Genomic DNA, 15919 nt, shown 5'->3' with positions numbered 1-15919 from the left:
AGAGTTTGGTTTGCGACAGAAACAGTAGTCCTTTACCATGCTTACCCACAATTATATAATCACTGTCAAGGAGTTTTTCAAATGAGAGATTTAAAACTGTCTATATACCTCTCTGAATTTGTTCTTTCCAATTTTTTCTTTATTTCCTACTGTTACAGTTCTATAGTGTAAGTAAAATAAAAAAGTAAGAACCATCAAGTTTAGTAAAACTCAACAAATAATTTATTTCCCTTGAATACAAAGTGAAAATTTGAAAGGAACTTACATTATTATGTATTAAATTCCAATTGATGCCACAAGCAGCCTGGTTTTTGCCACAACAAAAATATCTGATATTTCCCATACCTTTTCCAGACCAGAAAATAAACATTTCCATACCTCCCGAAAATATATCAATCTATATACTCAAACTTCCCCAAGAATAGTCATGTTACTGGATTCCAACTGAGTCAGTTGTATTAACAAAAATGTAAGACTTTTTGAAGACATTTTAGTTATTTTCAAATTTTCCAGACCTGGAAATTAAAGCAATTTTAAATTTTTAGACACTGGTCTCAATTCTAGACTGGGGCCCTGAGTGGCAGAGTGGTCTAAAGCGCTCTCCATTATGGATCACTGCCATCTCACCTCTGTCTGCATGGGTTTGAGTCCAGGATTCGACCAATGTGGGTATGTGAAAAAGCTTGCCAGTAGCTTCTTGTGGGTCGGTGGTTCTTCCCGGGGTTTTCCCGGGTTCTTCCTCCACCATTAATACTGGCCGCCATACACAGCCTATCATGTGCTGAAAAATGGCGTTAAACCCCACAACAACAACAACAACAATTCTAGACCCAAGTGGAAACCCTGTAAGAGTTATATCACATAATCCAAAAGTATAGTATTTGGAATAAATTAGTGTTGAACATGCTGATGTGTCAGTAGCCTTTAATGGGCTATTGTTTCAATATTATTGATGTATCACAATACTATAATCAAGAATGTCCTTCAATGAATTCACAACAAGCCCAAATCGAGTCCAAAAGACAATGAGCATTTTGTAATTCCAATGAACAATTTAAATAAATCCTCTCAAATTATAACTGAACACAGCAAAAAGACTGATTCCACTAGGCAGATGTTAAAACAGGAATGAATAATTCTGATGTAAACTTTTTTTTAATACTCCCCACCTGATATATGTTGCAATAGCCACTTTCTGAAAATAGTGTCATCTCGTTAGGGAAATTTCCATCAAATGCATAAACAAGGCCTGTTAACTTAAATTTTAGCAGCCAACCTCGCAAAAATCAGGTAGATCATGAATTTCAAAGAGGAAAACACATGTCCTGAATGCAAATCCAAATAAACATGTTTACAAATATTATCTTTGAACTATAATTTGCACTTATGGACAAAGGTTAGCAACATGATCTGTAGTTTACAAACTGATCCTTCCAATCTATAGTCATCGAAAAAATTAAATAATATAGATATGCATAATACCTACATATAAATCTTGTACTTCTACTTTTTACATCATAAAAATTGGAAGCTTATTGTCTTTTAGACTGGCCTAATTCAAGTGATATGAGCTAGGCATTAAGGTGGCAGATTTACGGAGTGATGTGCATGAGGGGCTAAGTGTCCAGTATTGTTAGGTCTGTCTCGGTGGTAATTCCCTGGGATCATTGACAACAGGATGAGGAGGAGATCATTGAGCCACAACTGCATGCAGTGCTTAATAAGATGAGTCCTGACTTAGAAGTCTTGTCTCTATGAAGAACCCAAAAGACTATTCTGAAGGCACAGAATAGATCTCACTTCAGAATGAAGGCATCCAGGCTCATTAACCCAGTACTTAGTGCTCTACTGGTGTGCATCCACCACAAATGCCCTCTGGTTTGGCGTTTGAAAGGCATAAAATATTTGATGTGAACAGGTTTACCATTGGTCTAGATGACCTACCCCACACAGCCTGAATCAGTTGCATTTGGTGTAAAGTAAGGAGTTATGTTCTGAAGCTTGACTCGATACTGGTCAGAAATTTTTCCACGAACTTAGATATTTATGAACTTAGATCTCAAGGGGACCCAGCATGCATACCAACTCCTGGTGAGAAAAAAGTGTAATTCCAGTGGGCAAAAAGAGTAATCTGAGCAGAAAAAGATTAATCCACATATAAGATGATACAAATTCAATGAGCAATGATTTATTTACCCCTCTGGTCTTTTAATATCAATTACTGCTTCAAAATGTCATATGTAGCACTTTTAGCTTCAAAAAGCAACAGACTTGTGTTGCATTTCAAAACACTTTGTACCAGCTGAGACCATGAATGTTTTGCACACCAGTAGAGCACTAAGTACTGGGTTACTGAGCCTGGATCTGAATTCAGTTTTACATTTATTAACAATACTAAGCAATCTCTCTTGGTCAGCATTAGAATGATAAAGACCAATATTCATTTCATAAATAACCTGACATTTTAACTTTCAGTGATTGGGACTTTTACTTAGGAAATAAGGTGCCAAATATTGCACATCAACTCTGTCTGCATGAAGTACATGCCAACTTCTATCACCTTTCTTCAAAGCATTATCAAGCAGATCAAAAATGTTTTATCTAGTGGAATCTACTGTTAATTCTGGTAATGAAATGAGAACACTCGGACTTTGCCATTTTCGTTGTCAAAGTATCTGAGTCACACAAACTGTGTAATACATTCTGTCATCATAATCACTACTATGTGGCAATACTAAACAGCCCAATTTGTATTGGCTTCTGCTGTTTTAAGTGAAGTACATGTATCTTCAATTAATCACAGAACAATATAAGATGATTTTGTTCTTGCTCACGCATGTTTTCAGCAATTTCGGAATTGAGAAGCATCCATTTGAACAAAAGACCAATGTGGTCTGCTGCCGCTAAGGGTAGTACATGTTCTGTTAAGAACTTGGCAAATAACACCTCTGCATTTATAACATTCGTGTCCACAATAAAATTGAATTTTGCTGTAAAAAGGAAGTTACCTTAGTATTGGAGTGAGTAAGACGACCTAATACAAGGTGTTTCTTTGTTTTCAAGAGATTTTCCACACAGCCTGCAATGGGCGTAAAGCTGCTCTGTAATGGAAAGCTGTATTCATCTTTGAATCTTTGGAGGAATCAGCTTTTTTGTCTTTTTCTGATCCGTCTGTGAAATTATTTGAAAAAACATTTTTGCTATAACACACACATTGAACAAAATGCATCTTACAACTTTTAGCACCAAATATTAAAAGTCTTTCCACACAGCCTACAATGGGCATGATGCTGTCCTAGAATGGAATGCTGCATTATGTCATTCATGTGTTCATCTTTGGAGGAATTTTTTTTTCTTGTAATCCATCTGTGAAATTATTTGGAAAAAAGACCATTTTTGCTCTAACACACACATCAACTAGAGTAAATCTGACTTTACTTTTAGCACTAAATACCTACAGACTGGTTCTGTAGCAAACCTGAATTAGAATCTGAGAGCAATGATCAAGAATTTGAAAACCAGTCTGTTTTCTCCTAACTAAGCCATACAGCTGATATAAATATTATAATGATAGTGTGAGGAAAGTACATGCAACTCTATTGTACTCTCGAAGAAAAGCCAATAGACATGACCTATAATGCCCTATAGATTGGTTCTCTAACAAACATGGATAACAATGAATCCAAGGTAAAAAGTCTGAAAGTAGAAACCAGCATGCTTCTTGGAAATAGGACAGCTGCTATAAATGGAACATTAATACTGTTAGGAAGTGGATGCAAGTCTACGGACAAACATACTCTTATGTTGTAATTATGTAGAAGCTGTCTTTTTTAGAATATGGTCAGTGGGATTAATGGGATGTTAATAAAACGAGAAAACAAATTATTGATTTTTGTAGGGGGATTTACCAAAAATGCATAATTTTACGCATAAGGCATAATATAGTGGAAAAAAGTGTAATGATTATGCCAAAAGCATAATTGTTGAATGTATCCAGACTGATAGGGGGCCAGTTAGAAGCATGAACTGGAGGGTTGCACAAACAAGGCATAATAAGAAGTCTTTTGGTAAAAAGATCATGTCAGTATGGCATTCCATCTGTGAGGAGTAACAACAGCAAGCCATGGAGGTCATATCTTTTCTCTTAGACAAGAATTTCTAGAACAATTTGCCTACTTTCCAATCATGAATAAATGAGATTTATTGACACATTAAGCTACATTTAAGAGATTTAGGTATATCTAAATTCTTAACAAAACCCATGTGAGCAATTATGTGAATATATTTGTCTCATCCTTATGTAGTCTGACTTTTGTATGAAAGCAAACTATAATTAGAATTTTGATTCAGGCCAACAGTTCAAATGTGACATTGGCCATGTGTAGCCAGGACATTTTCATGAAGTATCAATTAAAATTACAATGAAAAAATTTTATGTTAACTTTTAAAGCAAATATATTGGTATACTAATAAAATAAAGCTACATTATTGATTGCTTTTGATCAAGACAGACAAAATACTCCATGTCTTAAAATACAAGATTTTGTTTATATTGATGTTATACAAATGTTTAAAAGATATCTGTAAGCAAAGTTTTCAAGTTGCAACTAATGTGTCTCTCTTATCTTTACAAGGAACAAATGTCCCAAATTTCATGCATGTGTATCGAGTATCATTGAACATATGGCTAAATTATTGTCAACAAGCCATTCATCTGTCAGAGGCAAGAAATGCAAACAGTTGCACAGACAATATATCATGATAATACATTACCAGCAAGTAATAATAGAAGAAATTTGCAAATTAAGACAGTCCATAAATTTACAGATCATAATTTCTTCTTACAGTGTTGAAAAATGATTATTTCAATGTCATCAACATACATGAGAACTCAGTATTTCAAACTGGAACAGAAACAAAACCCATTTATGGTTCTGCTCCCAAATAAGATAAATTTTTGACACAATCAGAAATTAAACTATGCTGGCCTGTCAAGTCCTGTGATAATATTAAAAAAATTAAATTAATTTTTTCACTAAATTTTGATTGAAACTTTCAAAATTTAAATTTATATTCTGAACTACTTGCATAATGTTAAAAAAAGGTTGTTCGAAAAAACACAATTTAAGTCTTGTACATAACTGCTAGCATACACACCCAACAAACGCACAGGCTTTGACTACCGCTGCGTGCATGCATGGCCAACAAGGTGTGAACTGGAAACTGGAATCCTGACCCCCCCCCATTTGTACTTGAAACTACTCCTGATTTTTAATTACTAATCATAGTGATCTATGTCACTGATACTTGAATTGACTTAAGAGTTCTAAATTACTAAATTATACCTTAATGTGTATATAAGCTAGTTCCAGGGCTAATAAAACAGGGGCCTGAAACCCTTCACCAACACATCCATATTTTTGTTGTTGTTGTCACCATAAAAGGTACAAAAAATTATAAAACTTTACATGTTACTGCAAGGGCTATGTCCAATAAAACGAAGGCAAAAACATTTCCTAAGAATGAGATCTTAAAAAGAATCATACAGAATTATCTTCACATGGACCTGCTGAAAACGTTTGGTTAAGTCATCTAAAACTGGATATGTAATAGTTTGTATGCCATTTCCTGTACACAATGTTTAAAACTGACATTAAATAACTTTTGTCTTTTTGTAATGGGAATGCAACTATAAACATCACAGAAGTGGTGGAAATGAACAGAAGGATGACACACCTAGGTCATGAGGTGCTAACAGTACTCAACTAACGGAGGTCCCAAGAAATAGGGCTGGGGCTGGCATTGCCAGGTGATGTCAAAATGTTTTAATTGTGTTTCATCTCACCTCGGTTTTGAGTTGGACAAAGAAGTTCCATGTAGCAAATCAGGCTTTAGTGCTGCTGCATTCAATCTGGGATTCCAGACAGAATTTCAAGACACACCATACTGTCATAAATGTTCCTCCTCCAGCTTAAAGCGCATGCAAAGGACTGCAAGTTAAGTAGGAAAGTTACAACTGTATAAATACAGACACGTCAAAAGAAATTTGACTGGTGATGTGGCTTTTTTGAAAGAAAACTGTGTTGTGCTGTAACTTTGCTCAGGACAGGTACATGATGTTACATGCCCTGATTATCATAACAATTGTCTGCCAATATTCTGTATGCAGCACCCCTCTTTGTGATTGAAATGGGACAAACTGAGAAACAGTTTGTGCTTCAAAAAAGTCTAAGTTTCTGACTATAGATGGTCAGGCAAAGTCAACTTTTGGATGCCAAGAAGATTACAAAATTTTTATTCCTTGTGCCAAATAATGGCGTGAGACTGCAGAAATTCTAAACCAAAAATCCCTTAATTACTGCGTAACAAGAATTTCCATAAATTCAAGATAATATCATTCCTTTTAACAGCGGAGTGGTCAACCCTTTTTGACATTCTAAAACAATAACAAGATTTTCAAATTGGCTGCTCTGGTGGACATGTCAGACTGATACAGCAAGATTTTGAAGACAACCTTCATATCAGCCATAATGGATGTATGATCAACACTTTTTTTAATTTAGGTCAAACTAAGTATCATAAGTCTATTGGTAAAACTTCCATACTGATATTGCCTTTCATTTAGGAGTAAAAATAACAATATTTTCACCAAGGTGGCCATATTTAAGGTCAATCTGAATAATTTTCATAGGACCAGTTAAATTCCATAAAAACTCCTCTGATGAAAATGCCACATGAAAATGATATTCCAGTTAGTAGCAAATACATAATTTCAAGATGGTGTCCATGTTACACATCAGATCAGCACCATTTTAAATTAGGACTAGTGAACTTCATAAGCAGTCAGGTGAAAATTCCATTACATTTCATTTTTGCAAAAAATAATAATAATATTTCCAAGATGGCTGCCTTGGTGCTCTTATTGGATATCTGATGTACACTATTTTCCATTTAGGATTACACACTTTAGTGTTCTGGTGAAAGCAACATATCAGTATGACCATCCATCTTGGAGAAGTAGCGAGAAGATTTTTCAGATGGCCATATTGGAAGTCAGATAGGTTCCATTTTCATTTACTGCCAAACAAACATCATGACAGATCTTTCAGTGAAAACTCCACGTAGACATGATCATTCAGGAGAAGTCGTAATAAGATTTTGTTCAAGATGGCAGTCATATTAGATATGCATCTGGCAACATTTTCAGTTAGGCCAAACTGGGCATAAAAAGTTTTCTGGTGAAAATCCCATATCAATATGACTTTCTCTTGAGGAACTGCATTAACAATATTTTCAAGATGGCTGCATGGTGGCCATACTGGACATCAGATCATCACCATTTTCATTAGGATCAACTAGACATCATAAGATGTTGTTTAGCGAAAACCCCATTTTTATGTGATCATCAATTTAGAAGAAGTAGCAATAACAAGATATTTAAGATAGCTGCTGTGGCAGCAAATTGGACATCAGATCAGAATGGCTTTTCATTTTGGACCAAGAAGACATCATAAGAAGCATTATCATAAAAACTCCATGTTTAAATGAGTTTCTGCTAAGGAGTAGTGTTAGCAAGAATTTTAAAATGGCTGCTGTGGTGGCCATACTGGATAGAAGCTAGCACCATTTTCATTTAGAACCAACTAGATGTCACAAGAAGATTGTTAACTGATAACCATATGCTGATAGGACCATCTATACATGGGAAGTAATGATAACAATATTTTCAAGATGGCCAATGCAGTGGCCATATTGGCTGTCCAAGTTGGCACATTTTCATTTAGAATCTACTAGACCATAGGATGAATGTGTCTATAAAATTACATGACAGTCCTCCAAGTAGTTTAAGAGTAGTAGTGATTATAAACAAGTGCAATGGACAGACAGACAACAAACAATTGATGACAGAAAACAGATCATCCCACAAACTGGTCATAACCAAATCTGAGAAATCTGCTAAAGATTGAAAATGTTTCATGCATGCAGCACAACATTTAGCAGGTCTGACTCACTTTGGAAATTGTTTTGGGTTTTTTTGCTTTTAATGTCACTTGTAACATATTATTGGCAATAACATGTCAAGGAAATATGAGCCAAGACCCTTTCCCCAAGAAACACATAGAGGCAGCCAACCCAGGGTGCTCTCAAAACTCACTTATTTTGATGGCAAGAACAAACTTAAAGACTTAATAATGTTTCCTACCTTAAATATTTTCAGCATGTGTTTTCTCTGTTTTCTAATTTCATGGTTTTTGTGTTTGTACTCATATCATTATATATGTTCTTTATCTTACAGGTGTTGTCTAATGTTGTAAAGATTAGGTGCTATACAAAGTCCTCTTTATTATTATTATTACTGAGTGGGTACTGAACCTGTAACCCTTGTGTTATTAGTCTTGTGCACTACCAACTAAGGTACCATCACTCCCTCCACAGTTTAATAAATGTAGATAGTCATATTCAATGACGCAATCTTTCCTGGTAGTTTTGGAAGAGAAAGTGAGATGGACACTAAATGTCCTTAGTCAAGATGTTGAGGCCTGATGCAGAATTGTATCAAAGAAAAAGTTTTGGAAGAAATGGAAGGAAATGTAAAAAAGAAATCACACTGCAACAACCCAAAGTTCTTGATGCAATTATGTCACTTCTGCGATGATGAATGTTCCTAGATGCCAGTGACACTCTATGGTCTGTAGTGTCAGCTGCTGAAATATGTGGTGGCTCATTCCAGATTTCTTGGTTCAAATGAATTCAGGAATCTGCAAATTAATGTAAATACATGCAATTACTACAAGAAATCTAAAAAATGAAGTGAAGAGAAAGTGCTTAAATGACGGTGAGACTTTACACAAACATGCAAAGGTGTGAGGCTGTTTAGAGTTTCTCTACCTAAATATTTCACAAACAATACCATGCCAGTCCTGAAGTTAATTACCACACTCTCAAAAGGACAAGGTGACAATATATACCCATAACAAGTACAGAAAATTACATAAAGCAGGTGAATTTGATAATAGAAAAAGTACTTGATATGCAACTTAGGAGCACCCATATTCTTCAAACAGACAAATACTTGGTTGATAAGACAACACGGGAATTTAACAAAGTAGCTACAATAAACCAAGCAGAGCAAAGAAATCATTAGCATGTGTCACATACTGAGACATCTGCTACCATCACCTAATGAGATCAATGGAGGAAATGAAATACCTTTTTTTAGAAATGTTTATAACCCTTATATACTCGTGTATATGCCAAATAATTTACCCTGATAGGAGATCAGCTTGTTTTAAGTTTTCTTGTTGATTACCTGTATATTGTTACTGCAGATTGCCAAAGATGAGATCGTATGCCTAACCTGAACCACCAGGACGTTTGTAGTGAAAACCCATGTGAAGATGACCATCCATTCAGATGTAGTAGCAATTACAAGATTCTTCTAAAAGGCTGGACTTCTAAGTTGTCTTATGCATGGGTTATGTAGTTTTTAAAGTTTTACCTATTTCTTTGGTGGATGGTGTCTGCTTATATGTGAATGGGTTTCTATGTGCAGCATATACTGTACAACAACAACAGCAGAAGAAAGGTAATACACATAAGATAAATATGATTCTGAAATCTGCATTATTGGTACAGTTTAAATTCTAACATGCAATAGGGGTAATTTTCAGTAAAGCTGGTCAATGAATTCTACAGTTACAAAACCAAAATTTCTTCTTTCCTACATTTTCATTAGCCAAAGTTCTGATATGTTAACACTACCCACACCTTGACAGATGAAACAGATATTACTGTGCTTCAAGCCAGTGCATCCAGTCAAAATTAAGTTGTTCAAATTTGAACACTGCTCCTTCTTGACTGAGACAACAAAAAACCTGTAATGGCTTCTCTCTGGTAAGTAGTCATACATTCGATGTTAAACATAAAAAGTATCCTTTTGAAGTCAATTGCCTCCACCATTTTCAGCCAATATACAATGCACAGCTGTCACATGCTATTGGTTAGTTGGCAGTATACACAAAGAGAGGCAACTCATGAAATCCAATAGATTTTTCCATCTGAAAAAGCACTGAAATGTCTGCTTGATCTGTCAAGGTGTAGATAGGGTTAACATTTCTGAACCACGGCTAGCAAAGATGTCTTACATAATGGTGAAAAATAACTATCATTGTCAGTTACATACATAACAACATATTCAAAATGCAACAGAAAGAAAACTATTCAAGATTGGATCCCAAATATGAAAAATGAAACGTGAAACTAAGCCTAGTTGGCAGGTCTTTTGAAAATAAATTAAAAACTGGATGTAATTTAAAATTGTCCATCAGATTTTCTAGAAAATTTTAAATTTAATTGAACATTCTGAAATCCACTGAAACAAATTTGACAAAATTTTTGCAAGAAGAAATTAGCTTAAAAACCCTACACACAACTACCACCAAAGACCTCCCTGTGAGTACACAGGCTTCATACTAGAGCTGCACATGTATGGCCCATGTGGTGAAAATTGGGGAATGGATAGCTTAATTCCTGCTACATTCTCAGCCCCCCCACCCCCACACACTTAGGACTCGTTGTAATTGCTGATTCTTCATTTATTTGCATTACTGATAACTAAATTTGGAGAGATCAAAAGTTTCTAATTTATTTGCATAACTGTGCCAAATACATGAAAACTCATCCTAGGCTTATGAAAATTAGGCCCAAAATATTCACCAGCACAATTCGATTTTGATCTGTTATCAAGGAAGATGAAAAATAACTCTAAACATGCATGCTTCAAGAAGGACTATGTTCAATATTACTAAGGCATGAATTTCCAAACAATAATACCCTAAAAAAATGAATCATGCAGAGCAGACAGTATGATCCTACTGACCTGTTGGAAATATTTTGACAAAACATACCAAATCCCAAAGCGAACATTAATCTGACAATAGACAATCCAGATTCAACATAAACCTGACACAGACATGCTGTGCTTAATATATGGATGTACTTGTTGATATGCTACTTCCTTTATGCAATGTTTCAGACTGACTTTTAAATATTTTCTTTCTCATTTTACAGTGAATTCAAATACTGAACAACACATAGAGATGAAAACAATGAATCTGATGTCAAAACTACATCAAGAGGGGGCTACAGATTGTTCACAAGGGGCTTGGGGTGGCAGATGATCTTAAAATGTCTAAATTGTGGCTTATTTCACCTAACTTCAAGCTGTACAGAAATAGAGCTTTTAGCCTTCACAACAAGGCTAAGTACTGGTTCATTAACTTTGGGAATCGGGATGTAAATTCAAAAGACATCTAACAGAAATGCAAATGTCACACTCTTCCATACTGTCATACAAGCACCTCCTCCAGCTCACAGCAACATTCAAAGGACTGCAATAAGGTAGCAAAGGTTTCAGTTGAACTAAATAAGAAGGACATGTTGGAGAAATTTAAACTCTTGCATGACATGGCTAAAGATCATGGCAGTAGACACTTCCACTATCAGCTTTAGGTTTGATGCAAAGTACAACTCTTTTCATATAGTTAGTACTGAGGAACTATACCAGGCATTTTAACAAGGATAAACAATTCTCCTACTTCACCAATCATACAAAAATCTCCAGTTTGCATTGCAAAGCCTGGAAGGAGATTGCCCTCTAGCATGAATGATGCAGTTGGCAACCCTCAATCCACATGAGCCAAATACAGTGCTAAAATATTCAGACCAAAGGCCCACAGCAAGTCACTTTAAAAATGTCACTTGCCTTGGCTTGAATTCCACTAGCCATAACTCAGATTTAAATGTGCCTGAAAGGGATCTACGTTTTACTACTATTTCGACAATGTTGAAATTTAAGTGCTTATAATTTAATAGCAAATTTGCATGAAAACTGTCTCTCTGTCTTTTCTATTTACTTGGACTGAGTATTTATCAATGTAACAACTGCTTTTCCATATATAAAATTTTGTATGCTCACTGTCAAAATAACCCAAACGTAAGTTGACAATATGATAAGGACAGAACCATGTACACTACAGCATTAAAGAGTGATAACTCTGTCAAAAATAGACAGGATTTACAGGAAAGAGTTATTGTGTCACATATGATGCATTTTCACTGATACATATAACATTTTTAAACAAGTGTTCCTCAAACTAATTGAATTTGCCCTACTAGGCAAAAAAAGTTTCAATAAATTGAAGATAAGATCATTTATTCCTTTACCTATCAAGAGTTGAAACCATCTCTAATATTCTTCAACGGTAACAAGAGTTTTAAAAAGGCTTCTTTGGTACACATAATGGACGACTGCTTGGCACAATTTTCATTTAGGACAAAGTAGATATCATTAGTTATCTTTCTGTGAAAACCTCATGACCATCCATTCAGGGGAAAAGATGACTACAAGATTTTTAAGAAGGTCATCATGCCAGTCATACTGGATGCAGAAATCACACCATTTCATTTAGGACCAAGTTACTAAGTGTCATATAAAGTCTACTGGTGAAACCTCAATGTTGATACATCCATCCATTTTGGAAGAAGAGAGAGAACAGATTATTGGATGTTAGACTGACACCATTTTGACTTAAGACCAACTATACATCATGTGAAGTCTTTTAGTGAGCACCTGAAGTTGATATGACCATCCATTCAGGATGAGTAGCAATAACAAGATTTTTAAGATGGCAGTCATTGTGACCATATTTATCAAGATGGCTGTCATAGTGGCCACATAACTGACATCAAATTGGCAACATTTACATTTAGGACCAATTATATATCATGAAAAGTCTGTTAGCGAAAAAATGACTGCTCTGGTGGGCTAGTGGTTGGAGCATCAACTTTGGTTGATGGAGGTTGCAGGTTCAAACAGTGGCCAAGTCATACCAGAGGTAAACAAATATGGTACTAACAGCTACCTCGCTAGGTACTCAACATTAAGAGATTAGTGTTAGGACTTAGGTTGACCTGGTGTCAGGATAATGTGATTGGGTGAGACATGATGCTACATGTTTGCAGCATATTGATGCCCGAGTGCTAGACATCACTATAAACTGCTGAACTGCAGACATCATTGCAATATGACTGAAGTTTTTTTAAAGCTGCGTTGAAAATCCAAATCACACACTTTTAATGAAAACACCATGTTGATATGTGACTCTCTGTGTACGAGGATTAGTGATAACAAAATTTCAATATACATTCAACACATTCCACTGACTGCAGATACATGGGTTCTCTGACCCATTATTACACGCTGATCAGCAACCCCTGTAAAATTCTCTAATTATTATATACTTATGTGCATATCAAGATAAAGAACTAACGTCATATTTTCACACTAAATCTAATTAATTTTATAAACAAGCACTAAAAATGTAAGTTTTTATTTCTTCAAATGGCATATATGGTATAAGGGAGATAACTAACTGAAATAATACATACATGTAGTATTTTTCTTTCCTCTACCATATTATTCAAGCAATGTAAATTAGCTTATGAAACATGGATTAACTGGTAAGCAACTGAACTGTCCAAAAATAAAATTCTGATAAAATGAGAACCTAAAATTCAGGCTTCTATATGTAGCAGAGAGCTTCAGGGTTATGTAATTTTTTTCTCAGATTTGAAGAGACTTATAATGATATATCCAATAATTCATGTTAACCAAAATGGAGGTATGTTGAATTCAGCCTTCCATGAACATGCCAATATGACCCAATGCTGTCCTGAAGTCCTACGATGGGATGCAAAATTTGAAGATTAGTATTAGGGCTAGTAAAAGAAAAATGGGCAAGTGAATAAGGGTAAAAATGGAATCAGGCAAGTGTCAGAGGAAATCCATACATACATAAATTGTCTCATGGTAGTCCTGCTACCTCTACAAAAGGGAATACAAAAGAATTTATCTTAATAAACTGGATGAAGACTTTTAAGAAAAGACTGTGTGCGAAAATGGACAATTCTTGTATAATGTTTAAATGAAAAGTGTAAAAAAAGACCATATATACAATAAATTACCTAACATTACTGACGACAGCACATCCTATTTAATACAAAAAAGCCTACAACAAATAAAGCACCTTCAGTGATCTCTATATTGTTTTCCATTCTGGTTTATGGCATAGTTTCTGTTTATACAAGATTTATTATGACATATGTGTGAAGTATCTAATAGGATGCGACACAATGTATCTATTTAGCTGATTTTGATACACACATGAGAATTCATTAGCTGACTGTACTGATACAAATATATCAGACCACAAAACTTTCTGTTTGCCATAACAATTATTAACAATTATTGTCAAAAGCCACCCCACTACCAACATATCCTATATCTTGAATTGTCTGTAGATTTTATCATTAAAAGCCAGTCATTATCTGTTGTTTTTTGTTGTTGTTGTAGGGTTTAATGTCATGTTTCAGCACACGATAGGCTATACATGGCAGCCAGTATAAATGGTGGAGGAAGAACCTGGGAAATCCCCAGAAAGAACCACCGACCCTCGAGAAGGTACTGGCAAGCTTTCTTACATACCCACATTGGCCGATTCTGAGACTAATTGAACCCATGCAGACAGAGGTGAGATGGCAGTGATCCGTAATGGAAAGCACTTTAGACCACTTGGTCACTCGAAGCCCCATTCATTATCTGACCAAATATGTTAAATGATCATTAGTTTTACTATATTACACATTTATAGTTGATAAATGTATATACACATTTTTATGGATATTCTGCAAAGTTGTTGTTTTGTATGGGTATTTTTAGTGTTTTTCCATAGACCACAATACTAACATTCAGTGAAATAAATATACTTTCTGACCTACTTCAGTATAAATGTTGCACACAGGAATTAGACCTTTAAATTTATTATGTTTCAACTAGTTTATACCAACAAGTTGAAATAAACAAGTTGAAATATACTAGTTGAAACATAATGAAATTATAGGTTTAATTCCTGTCGAAATAGTCATGCCAAGTTTTGCAACCACAACAGTTTTATTTCTCTGTCTTGTCTATGTTTTGTATTTGCCTTTTTCTTGAAAAAGAATCATTAAGAGTCAAAAGTGCTCAGGGTAGTTAGATACTTGTTTTGCACTGTTCATTGTCAGTTTATTGCATATATATATATATATATATATATATATATATATATATATATATATATATATATATATGGCACAGAAGAAATTATGTCAAGTTGCTATTGGAAGGGATACACAAGATAATCATTTTTAAACAAATGCATGAATGATAGAGAAGCACAGCTGATAAATGACAGTTTCTGATAATTAATTTGCATGTTCATTTTACTCTGAATGACAAAATGAATCCCAAAATTGTTGGATTAGATACAAAAATTATCATATATATATATATATATATATATATATATATATATATATATATATATATATATATATATATATACACATACATACATACATATATATATATATAATTACTATTAGGTACATGCAATGGATAATTATGTCTTAATCTTGTTGAACTTAAAGTGAAGTTTGTTGACAAAATAGAATGAGCGATTTTCAAGCATTCGAAATTACAAGGATATGCAAAAATATGCAAATTTCAACATTCACACAGAACTCTGAATAATAATAACGACAAGGTCAGTGAAAAACACTGTGTTGATCCTCACGCTAACAGTTTTTATTTTTTTTTAAATAACTTCATTTTCATACGCAACTTCCTTACGTGTTCAACTGAGCCCAACAGTATTGCCACGATTAAGTATCGTTGGTAACTTTCTTTTCAGTCAATATATGCTTCATCTTTATCAACGCACATGGTGGCCACCTTATCTTTGTTTACGCACAATTCCCTTATGACATGCCTATATCTGTGATCATGTCGGCGACTAATGGCAGCGTCATTAAAATGCCA

The 15919-nt window shown here is 34.6% G+C and overlaps 1 long non-coding RNA gene across 2 annotated transcripts; it reads right to left on the bottom strand.

Moving 5' to 3' along the window:
- Nucleotides 1-21: 21 nt before the first annotated feature.
- Nucleotides 22-15870, bottom strand: LOC149774221 (uncharacterized). 2 transcript variants are annotated; one of them, XR_016416951.1, is made up of 3 exons: nucleotides 15731-15870; nucleotides 5846-8759; nucleotides 22-3171 (listed from the first exon to the last, which is right to left on the bottom strand). It is a non-coding gene; the product is annotated as an uncharacterized LOC149774221 (long non-coding RNA). The 2 variants fall into 2 exon arrangements; XR_016416950.1 differs by lacking the exon at nucleotides 22-3171 and having other exon boundaries at nucleotides 4174-8759.
- Between the last annotated feature and the right edge of the window lie 49 nt (nucleotides 15871-15919).

Source organism: Sinohyriopsis cumingii, unplaced genomic scaffold (assembly GCF_028554795.1).
Source record: "Sinohyriopsis cumingii isolate HCF-2022 unplaced genomic scaffold, ASM2855479v2 utg000379l, whole genome shotgun sequence".
Classification (NCBI taxonomy): Eukaryota; Metazoa; Mollusca; class Bivalvia; order Unionida; family Unionidae; genus Sinohyriopsis; species Sinohyriopsis cumingii.
The sequence above is the reverse complement of the archived record's forward strand: the minus strand, read 5'-3'. Positions and strand labels throughout refer to the sequence as shown.